The following is a 12,223-nucleotide window of genomic DNA, read 5'->3' on the forward strand; positions in this document are numbered from 1 at the left end:
TATGACATCACAGCAGTAACAGACCAAATTTCACCTTTTCTGTGACACCACAGATGGAACAACCCCAATTTACACCTATCTGTAACACTACAGCAGTGACTGGCCCAGTATTACCGACTCTGTGACATCCCAGCAGTGACAGCCTCAATTGCATCCCCCCTGTGACATCACATCCATGACAGACTCAATTTACACCTCTCTGTGACTCCACAGCCATGACAACCCAATTTACTCTTCTATGTGACACCACAGCAGTGACAGACCCAGTTTTCCCCTCTCTCTGACATCACAACAGTGACAGACTCAATTTACGCCTCTCTGTGACACCACAGCACTGAGAGATGCACAGTTCCCCTCTCTGTGACAGCACACTAGGGAGTGACCCAGTTTCCCCTCTCTGACATCACTGCAGTGACAACTTCAATTTACGCTTCTCTGTGACACCACAGCGGTGACAGACCCATTATTCCCCTCTCCATGACATCACATCAGAGTCAGAACCAATTCAAGGCTCTCTGTGAATACCACAGCCATGAAAACCCCAATTACATCCCCTTTGTAGCACCAGACAAGTCATAGCACCTGTGTTACTTCCTCGGAGACTCCACAGCTGTGATAACCCCAATTTTCGCCTTTGTGTGACACCACAGCAGTGGGAACCCAAATTTAGCCTGCCTGTGACACAACAGCAGTGACAGACCCAGTTTCCCCCCTTTATGACATCACAGCAGTGACAGACCCAATTTCACCCTTTCTGTGACACCACAGATGGAACAACCCCAATTTACACCTATCTGTAACACTACAGCAGTGACTGGCCCAGTATTACTGACTCTGTGACATTCCAGCAGTGACAGCCCCAGTTTCATCCCCTCTGTGATGGGCCAACGAATGATGTGTGTGAGAAGATGCCAGTTGGTGTCCAGGCGCTGGAAAGCACGAGTGCTGCAGGAAGGCGAGTAAGGCAGGTGCTTAGCAGGCAGCTTGCACTCGAAGCTTTCAGACTGCAAGAGGAATGCAGCTGCCGCTCGCCCGCTGCTGAATAGATGCTAGCTGTCATCTGGAAAAAGTTCAGCCACGGCTTCCTTGTGCTGCTACCTGCTGCTGTTGCTGCTCTCTGCGTGAATTCTTGCACTTTCCCTTAGACTCCGAGATGCAGAGAAATGCCCTGCACAGCGCAGAAGCCTGCCACACAAACGGTGGAAGAGAGTGCTGCAAATCCGTGTTTGCCTAAGTGGCAGGGGTAAGCTGCACAAATATGTGTTGTCCTGGCACACGTTCTCCTCGCCACACACAGTGGAAAATCTCTCCCTGATGCAGTCAGATAGGGAACGCCAATCCGAAGATCTCGTGTTGTACGGGAAGATAGGGCCCCTCTTTCTCCAAAGTTCCATAACCCATAATGTCACGGTGCTTACAGTCATCATACCTCGGTTATATAAATACCTGTGCACCGGAAATAAACGCTCTTCACCGTCCACCACATTGGTGTCAGCGTGTGATTAGCCCAACAGGCCTGTAAGTTTAGCCGTCGTGTCGCCCACGAACCGGGTCACTACACCTCATTCCGAGGCAACAAGTGGTGCCGAAACCCGGGGCCGAAACCCGGGACCGCTCCCCGATACGAGTTCAGGAGTCTCGCCGGATGCTGAGGGACGGCTGGAGCGGCAGGACTGACTTCAGCGGGGAGGACGCTCCCATACCGCCGACATGCAGTCGATCGGCAAGGTAGTTTTGCAACTGCACAAGCAGTAGGGTATCAATTGTAAATCAGGGGACTTTGAACGCGTGATTGTCAGATTGTTAGAACTGAGCGCTGTCGATGATCTGGTAGATATATTACACCCAGATTGCTGGGCTAGGTGTACCGAGGCGCTCACGAATGACGTGTTGTGCTTTAAGTCCAGCAAGTACCTTAAAAGCTGGGCGAGAGTTATGGAAGCACTGCGAAAAGCACTTCACGAGCAGAAAACTTGGAAGGCAGCTCAAAGCTGTTTAAAGGTTACACCGCGGGTGGGGGTTGGAGCTGCCACGCAGACCGCTTTTGCTGATTGCCCCACCGATTCTATGTGGCCATCTAATGATGACAGGCTGTCCCACCTGCCCGGCTCTAACGCGGGTTTGGCTGCGGAACACACTTTGCCGCCAAGGCGTACCGATGCCGCGGAGTCACAGGGCGCGCCCGACACCGCGGGCCCTGGAGATGTCGGGGAAAGGCCTCCGCCATACGCACCGTGAAATGGCACCGGGGACACGAGCAAGGGGCGGAGCGAAGGGTGTCTAACTCACGCGGACATACATGATCGGGAGCCTAACGGGAGGTGGGCGGACAGCGCCGAGAGTGAAGGGGAGGAGAGCTCACGGTCCAATCAGGGATCGTGCCCTAGAGTATCTCCTTGTAAGGAAAAGAACCCGCTGGAAGGAAGGCGGAGAAAGGGAGGGGAGAAAGCCGTCCCTGGGAAAGGGAGAGGGCGGAGCCCAACAAAAAGGCACCATAGCCCGGAAACCTCGAGTCAGTCGACTTCCGGCACTGACCCAGACACCGATCAGAGCAGGCGGTCAAATGACGAGCCCACAGCGCGGGTTTGCAACCGCAGTAAACTAAGCCCTTGTATTTACACCCAAGGCTTTGGCTCCTCCGCTGACTTTGTTGGGAGATCCACGTCCCTTCTAGAGGGGTCAGTCTCCTCTCCGAAGTTGTTTTGCAGGGCGAAGTGAAATCTCAGCCTTCGGTTCATGCGATGGAAACACCTCTGTGCCACCCTGAAGGAAGAGCGCTGCTTCTGCGCGAATCGCGCTGGAGTTGTGCAGGACATCACAGCTGGGCTGCAGGACAGACTGGTCCGACGGAAGGCAGTCGAAATAGCTCAGCTGGGAGAGCTTTGGATTGGGAATCAGGGTGGAAATTGATCCTGACAGGTCGAGGGTATGCCGCAGTGGAGAAAGATAACATTATTAAGTGGTGTCCATTAAAATCAATAAAGCCTGTGCTGTATAACTTAACTAATGAAACCTCAGAGTTTCTTTTAACAGGTCTACCACTATAATCCTCCACGTCAACCTCGCTTTTCATCCTTGACATGGACATCAGCAGTTTCACGACAGAGTCTGCCTTTGTGCTTTCCTGTTTCTAAGCCTGCCTCGCATTGGACAGGGAGAAGTGGATGTGCATCCTTACCAGCCATGCACCTGGACACTTCGCAATCCCTTGGACGGTAGAGTAATTGCCTAAACTGTGTCTAATGCCCCTAGCTTCATCGTTCACATTAGCGATATATTTAACACCGATGGAATAGGAATTGATCCTAGTCAGGGAAAGCCTTTTTCCTACACTAATTGGGGAACATACTGGTGCCCTAGTGTCAACCCCGGTAAAAGCTATTGCACCTATCCTGGATATGGGTCTTGTGGGTATTGGGGTTGTGAAACCATCGTCACCAGTAACCAGTGGACACCAGCTAGGAGAGATAGTTTCCTAGACGTGGGTTTTTGTCCTAAAGGCTGCAAGCGGCCCATGTTTGGAAACAGCGGTATGATCACTGCTAAAGGAAGCTGTTCCCACCTAAATGTAACAGTCCTGCAACCTCAGGACACCAACTGGTCGCTAGGACAAAAGTGGTCAGTATTCCTTCATAGCTGGGATACAGATCCGAGCACGATGGTTCAAATTATCAGAGCTTCACCACCGCACCACACCACTCTCGGACCCAACAGAGTTGTAGCCCAACAATACAATCACATAAACAGCAATCCCACGCCTAGCCTCACTAGTGCCACATCAGCACTTCATGGTGTGCTCGAACTGATGTCTCATGCCCTCTTTCATCGCATGTTAAGTGCCACATTTCTATCACTAAATGCAAAAAAGCCAGAACTTACCCGTTCTTGTTGGCTTTGCTATGATGCCTACCCGCCCTTTTACGAAGGGGTAGCCCTTAATGCCATGTTCAGCTACTCCAGAGCGAATGACCCCGAGCGATGCTTGTGGAACACCCCTCGCAAGGGAATCACACTAGAGCAAGTTTCGGGCAAAGGCGGTTGCATAAGCAACAGACAGGCAATGCAACGCCATGAAGAGATTTGTGGCACTCCTGTGACTCTAGATAAGACCGAGTCCTGGGTAATTCCAGCAGCCTCGGGAATTTGGGCCTGTAGCTCCACAGGTATCACCCCATGTATTTCCATCAAACACTTTGATGAAACTAACGATTTCTGTGTCCAAGTGGTTATTATCCCTAGGATCCTTTACTTCCCTGGAGACGAATTACCCTACCACCAGGAGAGAGGTTTCCCACGCCACAAACGAGAACTAATCACCGCCGTCAGTCTTGCAGTACTGTTAGGTCTAGGAGCAACAGGCGCAGCGACAGGTGTCACAGCCCTGATGACTCAGAACCAAGGTCTAGCCCAACTGCAGACAACAGTCGACGAAGACCTACACAGAATCCAAGAATCCATCTCCAACTTAGAGTGATCCCTCAACTCCCTTGCAGAGGTCGTGCTGCAGAACAGACGAGGACTAGACATCTTACTCATGCACCAAGGAGGTCTGTGTGCTGCCTTGGACGAGAAATGTTGTTTCTATGCCAATTATTCCGGGCCAATCAAGCAGTCCATGGCAGAGCTACAACAAAGACTTGAAGAGCATAGTCAGCAACGCTCTCAGCAAAACTGGTTTAGTTCAATGTTCAACCAATCCCCATGGATTATTACCCTTGCTTCCACGTTAGCAGGACCAGTTATTGTTGTTGTGTTCGTACTTATTTTTGGTCCTTGTCTCCTTAATAAGTTAGCCCAGTTTATAAAAACCCGTTTAGATAAGATAGACATTTTATATTTAGAACAGAGACAGTTAACCTGAGTTTGCATGATAGTTCGTACTAACACACCGCGGTTTCGTTTCGTGTTTATTACTAACAAGTTCACGGTTTGTTGTTAATTACATAAGTCGTTCAGTTGTAAAGTTCTGTTCATGGAGAAGGGGGGAGATGATGCAGTCAGATAGGGAATGCCAATCGGAAGATCTCGCGTTGTACGGGAAGATAGGGCCCCTCTTTCTCCAAAGTTCCATAACCCATAATGTCACGGTGCTTACGTCATCATACCTCAGTTATATAAATACCTGTGCACCGGAAATAAACGCTCTTCACCATCCACCACATTGGTGTCAGCGTGTGATTAGCCCGACAGGCCTGTAAGTTTAGCCGTCGTGTCGCCCATGAACCGGGTCACTACACCTCATTCCGAGGCAACATCTCCCCTTTATGTTCATGAATCATTTAGGTTTAGCTGTGGTACACTTAGTGATCTTTTCTAAATTTTTGTTGTAAATATTTCATTATTCAAAATGAATTGTGGTCTAAATTTCTAATGCACATACTATATTAATTGAATGTTCTTAGGGCATCAATTCCTTTTGCTTTTCAAAGTAAGATATACTTCTATCATGCATATGAATATCAAAACAACTTAATGCAGCTAGATATTAATTAGATAATAAACACTATTAATTATAGAGGAATGGCTAGCTAGCAAAGGTCATGTTCCCATGCAGCAGTTAGCTGAGAAAGAATTAGACAATAGAGTACAGTTGGTGTGAGATGTTGCAAGGTCAGGAACACCTTAGTGATAACTGTTAACTGAGAACAGGATGCTGTGATCAGAAGAATCTGAATTCGGCATAGGTGAGCGATCACAGGAATGTGGAACTAGGTGGAGTCGACCTTAAATGAAAATATCCAATAATGAGCTTGCTTTTGCACTATGTATGAGCCTAATTATTGATGCTATATAAGTGGTTTTAGAGTTACCAATAAATGAGACTTGCTGATCATTCATATTGAGTGCTGCATTTCTCCCGCCGAACTCATCAATTAATAACATATGTGATATATATCATATATATATATATATATATGATATATATATATATAAAATTACTGTTAACCTCTAAAACACTGTACCAGTATCTCAGAGTCTGCACACAGCCAAGAAACTTCAAATCGGGGGAGGATTGGATAACTGCCTTCAGAAATGATTCTCCAAGCCCGCTTCTCTTGGAATCCAAAATAAAAGCCTCTCTGAGCTCCTCAGAGGGAGAAAACAAAAGTTATTAAACTGTGGATATAGAGTAAAAGTGTACGTTTTAGTTTTAAGTAGGTAAAAATAGAGCTTAAGTGCCCTAAGAGTCTGTGTTAGCTAGAGAAAAGCCTTATTACCCAGTTTAAAGGTCAGTGATAATACCGTTTGCAGATTCAGCTTAGCTCTGGATGTCATGAAAACAGAGTTTGTGTTCTTGGATAAAAACAGATAGGATTGTTCACATAAACATATAATACCCTATACGTAAGATTTAAGTAAAAAGAACATTGCTTTCGCATGTTAGAATTAAGTTTGGATTGGTGTACAAAGTATTGTTTTAGAAGTGTGTTTTTAGCTAATTGGATGATTATGAATTTAATCTCCTGAATTGGGGATGGAAAAAAAACATCCAAAGAAGAACAGTGGCACCATCATCGTCATGGACTGCTTTTACGGCCTGGGTTGACGTAATGCCAAGCTGAGAAGCTGCCGCTCAGAATTCGAGACTTTATGCCAAAAGCTTTTAGCCAAGACTTTAACTCTATGAACTCTTTGACTTTGAGACTGATGCTTTTATACAATAAATACCTTTCCAGCAACCATCAACCGCTTGTGTCTCTTTAAGACCTGGAAAATTCCCTTGAATCCCCATTAAAGCATTGACATGTATCAGGGTGAAATAAACACCACAAACAGATCAATGAACAACAGATGCACAGGACACTGTCAGCTTGGATCTACGACTAACACCTCCCCTGCCGCTGTCTTGACAGAGCAAAGGAAAAACTTGAAAGTCTCATGACAGAGTGCAAAATATACTGAACGCTGTTTCTAGGAAGCACCCGCGTCACTGCTTAAAGGTATGGGTCAATTAAGGGGCAGTACCAACAAAGCCCCGAGACAAGAAGCCTGGAGGGTCGGGGTTGGGATTTTTTTGCCTCTCTTCCTTTCAGTGACTTTTGCAAGCAAACGCTGAAGCTGACAAGCCACGAGTGTCCCCCAGCACCCCTCGCCGGGACTCGCTCGCAGACTGGCACCGGTCCAGGTGCAGGGAGACCAGGGGAGCCACGCAAGCCACGGCACCGGCGGCACTCGGCGCTCCCGGTCCCGGACGGAGCGCGGCTCCCGGCAGGCGGGGGCGGCCCCGCGCCGGAACAGCCCCGCCCACCCCGCAGCACCGACCCGAGGGAGCCCCGGCGTCACCCGAGCCCCGCGGACACAACGGCAGGGACGGACACGGCTCTTCCTGTCCAGGCGCAAGGACCGGTTCCGTCTCAGCGATGCCCTGGGGAATGAATGCCGGGAGTGCTCCACTGAAAGAGATTTGGTGCTGGGCGACGAGCAGAAGCGCCCTCGAATGCAGTGGCACGGCCCTTTTAAACCCTTTAAATGCTGGAGAAGCGTTTCCTGCAATTTAAGCCCGGAACCTGAGACAACAGAGGCCGTTTACCTCAATTTAAACCAATACAATAGCAAAAAAGTAAGTTCTCCCCGTCAATTGAATCCCCTAACAGAGCAGAAAAAGAGGGCTTTCCCTCAAATGATGGGAAAATGGAGATTTTTACCTCAATTAAAATCCTTTAAAAGCAGGGACAACCGGGCTTTCCCCTCAGCTTAAACTTTAGGATGATGAAAATGGGGGAGTTACCCTCAATTCAAATCCACAAAATGGCATAGATATTTTTTTCCCTTCTGTTTAAAATGGAACTCAGGGATTCCCTCTTGACTGACCCTATTGAATTAGGGGTCTAAGACTGTGGAAAAGGCAGGTTTTCATTTGATCGACACCCTTAAAATCACAGGTGAAGGAGGATTCCCCCCAGTTCAAACATAGACTGAGGAATTGCTTCCTTTAGTTTAAACTCCTTTCAAACTAAATGGAAAAGGAGTAATTGAAGAGGAGTTGCTTCCCTCAGTTTCAACTCCTTTCATCCTCATCATCCCCATTTTTTCTAGGGACACTTTGGAGGGACTGGCAAGATGAAATCAAAAGGGAAAAGGAGAAAGATCCCCCCTGCAAATCCATGCGCTGGTTCACCTGCTCGACTGCTGCTGCTTGACAGAGGTTTGTCTGATACCCAGCACTGTTGCTGGTCCAAGTGTGAGGGTAGGGGCGGAAAGGGCTCGCCGCTCGTTCCCGGAACACCTCCTTGTCTGCACCTGACACACTGGGGCACTCGGCTTCCCTTTATATGGTTAAGGACTCCTGTCCTCCTTCAGGTGCCCAAAGCTGAAATTGGAATTTCACCCTCAGAATTCCATGTGTCTGAGGTTCATGACTCCCAAGGAATTATTCCCCAGCAATCATTCAATCATGAATTTTTCCTCTGCAGTCATTACTGCCTTGGCCTTCTATGGACGTGTTTCAAACACTCATTGGGAGCCGAGGAGCCGAGTTGGCTTGTTTATGACTTAGCTGACAAGCCCAGGCTAAATCCAAACACCCAGAATTACAGGGAAATATTAATGCAGTTTAGAAAGAGGCCACTTCCGTGCAACTCGGTCCTTTGCCGCACGTCCCCAGAGATTTACCCCATCCTTTGTTCCCAACAGTGCCTCTTCAGCAGCCCACCTCTCACAGACACAAACCAAACAGAATTCTACTACAAGTGTTGCCTTGAAAAATAATCTTCTAAGTATATCTAGCTACATGATTAAAACACATACATGCCTTGGTAGTTATGGATGGAAAGCTTTTCAGTGGAGAAAATAGCTATTTTCATAGCACACTTTCATAGTGTATTTTCACCCTCAGAAAAAGGAGAATTAGTGCCAACTCCTGAGACCCCCCACTGAAGAACCTGGTCCTCCTTGCCCGATGCAGCAGACGTCGGGGGAAAAGCCGAGCCTGGAGTGAAAAAGAGAAAGGGAGTATGCAGCCTTTAAAAAAAGCCTTTGTGCAACAATAGTGGGAACCTGTTGTGTTTATCCTTTCCTCATTTTTTCTGATAATATAAATACCAAGTAAAAGTACATTAAACACGAAGCAGAGCTAGGATTTTACAGGTCTTCATTTTGGCAGTCTGGATGACAAATGTCTCCTCCTGCACTAACACCCAGCCCAGTTTGAATCCATATTTAGCCTGAATCTTCCTTGCCTCCCGTTTCCAATTTCTAGGAACTGCTTCCCTGTCTAAGGACAAGGCTGGATTCCAACTCTGTTCCACAGAGCTAAAGGAGAAGTTGGCTGTCCTGTTTGATCACTTGTGACCATTTGTAGCACAAATCTTCTCTGTTGTATCCCAAAGAGAAGCACAAGTGAATCCTCAGATCTCCAGAGAAGTAACCCACATTTCCTCAATAATTTTACCAACAAATAATATCCACATATTTGTTACTATGTCCTAAAGAAATTACTCATGTGAGACGCTTGCAGCTGAGGTCACATGGGGTAAGTTGAGATTCGGATGTGGGCTCTTGGACAGCCTTCCCTCCTGGCAGGGGAGGCCCGGTGATTAGCTTAGGACTAGACAAGACTTGTCTCCAGTGTTTCAAAGGAAGGTACAAGAAAGCTCAGGAGTAATAACTGTTTCATGCATCCATCTGTGGCTTAAGTCTCTGTAGTTTTACCAGAGAATTTAAGCGATGGCTTGAGCTTTTCAAGCAACCGTTTATGCACAGGTGCACGTGGGACTGCTCAGGGAAGGCAGCCAGAGCAGGACCTACTGGAGACCCGGGTGCAGCGGCCATGTAGAAATGCCGTGAGGTCCAGAGACGTTGAGCGGTACGGCCAGCCCGGGTCACGGCCACGCTGGAAGGGGAGCAGGAGCTAAGAGTACAGGATGGGGTCATACTTTGTTCCAAGGCAGCTAATCCCCCATCGTTTTTCCTTATTACTTTGAACTCTTAACAGCATCGAAACTGACACATAAACTTAGAAGAATTTAAGGTTTTAGAGAAGCTGAGGCCTTAATTAAAAATAGGCCTTGCTAAATTTAATTAAAATAAATAAATGGGCCTTGTTAAAATTAGAAGTAGATAGAAAGACTGTGCTAAAATCAGAGGTTAATCATTGGCTAATAACTAATTGTTTGTCAACTTTATGCTAGTTCAGCTGAGCTTATAATGAAAAACTAAGAATCTGGTAAGGAATTTCAAAAACATAGGTCAATTGCAAATCAGAAACTCATTGAAAACACAAAACTAGGAGCCCGGCCGAGGGTTCATTTGTCACTTTGCATTGAAAAGGTTGAAAGGTGTAGAGGCCGGGGAACCAGCCAGCTCAGAAATCTTGCCTCTCCCCTGGAGAGCTTCTCCCTAGGCAAGATACTTTATGTCATGCAGAGAAAAAGTGTCACTCCCAGAGGCCCTAGAGTTGAACATGTTAATTTGTTACACCCCATTGGTTTCCCTCCCTATCAATCTACCCCGATACATGTATCCAAGTTTCCCCCACCCCTCTCCTTCCCTATAAATACCCTGGTTTTTCCCCTGTTCGGGGAGCTGCTGTCACTGGCTTCCTTCACTGAGGGCCCTGCTATAATAAAGGCTATTTCTCAGTGGAATGCCATGCAGCTCTCTAGTCTCTCTCTCTCCGCGTCACCTGCGTGCTGCCGCTGAGCTGAGATCAGTCGCTGGGCAGAGGATGTGCCTGTCCTCCTGGGCAGTCCTTTTCAGGACGGCTTCTTCAGGGTAGTTGTGGCACCCCTGTCATCGACACCACCGCGGCAGAAAGGTAAGGAAGAGGAAGAGATATATTCCCTCCTCCCTTTTGTGACCATTCCTCATAAGACCACCAACCCAATTCAAAGAACAAACTACGCATGCTTAATTGCTTTTTACCTAATTAGCATAAGAAGCAGAGAATGGGTGGCAACTGAGTTATGAATATGCATTTGTATTCAATATTTCTGTAAATAAAAAGCCTGTATTCACCTGTATTAAGGGGAGAACCAGCACTGGCCCAGAGCTGTTAATAAACATACACTTTTTAACCCTAAAATGGTTAAAGAGTCTTTGTCCAGCTCAGTTGGATATTGTTACTAGATCATATCCATATTTTGGTAAATTGAAGTCTTTGTGTTTCTTTGTGTTTAAGATACAGGTTTCCAGTGAGTTGGCTGCTCATATAGTGTTTCTCTGTTTCACCACAAAATCGGTTGTAAGTTGTTCTTGGATCAAATCCCAACAGCTCTCTTTCCTTGTGGATTCAGAAGGAAAATGTTGAAACCAAGGTCCCTATAAAATACCTTAGGGAAAAAAAATCAAAAAGGACTTGTGAGGGGGGAGCAAGTTTTTAAAGTGCAAGTAATCGGATTTCAGTCCAATGAACTTGACTGTTCAGTGACATGATATGATAATGAAACCGTCACATATAGACACACACAATACATTATACATCTACTAGACACATCTCAATTATATAATTGATTATATGTCTCACACAATTTGTAAACAACTATGGGCCAAAATTCGTACACAGTTCTGTGACTGTGGCATTAAGCTTTGGCTGAAATAAAAGTCCAGTTTGCTACCTTGCAAGTGCACAAATCTACTGGTCAATCACAGCAAGCCCCCATCCTTATAGAGGTCCAGCTCCTCCAGAGAGGCCTCGAACTTGACCATCTCAGGCAGCAGTTTCTTGAGCAATTCAATCACTTAAAAAAAGGAAGCATACAAATTTATCTCTACATTACGAAGAGCAACTCACTGCTGCCACACAGCGTGTTTGTTTAAGGGAACCCTGAGTGAACAGTTAGAGAGCAAGTGACACCACAATCTACCAACAAATTTTACAATGCAACTGCCAAAACCCACAGCACTGCAGCCAGGGAGGGGAGCCAGTGGCAACTGCTGCACTCATTGTCAAAAGTTACCAATCTTCAAGTGGCTGCCATCTGCCTACCTTGCTCAACAGGATCAGTGGCTACAAAAACTTACTCAAGTTTAAGCCTCCCCCAGAGGCTGTGGATTATCTTTCCTGCTCCTTGCAGGGAAGGCAGGTCTTCTCTCTGACCTGAAATGAAGTCTTTCCTTCTGAGATGAACCCCAAGCTATGGGCTACCTAGAGCTGTGCTCATCTTAACCTACAAGAGAAAGATCAAAACTTTAAAACTTGGGAGCATCACTGTTCACACTGAAAAGCCAGAATGCACCATCTCCGGATAAAGCACGGATAGAATCACTTCAGTTGCAGACACAA

General features: G+C 46.8%; 1 long non-coding RNA gene across 1 annotated transcript; it reads left to right on the top strand.

Moving 5' to 3' along the window:
- The first annotated feature begins 7,306 nt into the window (after positions 1-7,306).
- LOC106629024 (uncharacterized) lies at positions 7,307-9,037 on the top strand. The gene is made up of 3 exons (XR_015774767.1): positions 7,307-7,561; positions 8,038-8,146; positions 8,837-9,037. It is a non-coding gene; the product is annotated as an uncharacterized LOC106629024 (long non-coding RNA).
- The last annotated feature ends 3,186 nt before the right edge of the window (positions 9,038-12,223 follow it).

This window comes from Pseudopodoces humilis, chromosome 31 (genome assembly GCF_049639895.1).
Source record: "Pseudopodoces humilis isolate 2021_Gansu_Grassland_sample_001 chromosome 31, ASM4963989v1, whole genome shotgun sequence".
In the NCBI taxonomy this organism is placed as follows: Eukaryota; Metazoa; Chordata; class Aves; order Passeriformes; family Paridae; genus Pseudopodoces; species Pseudopodoces humilis.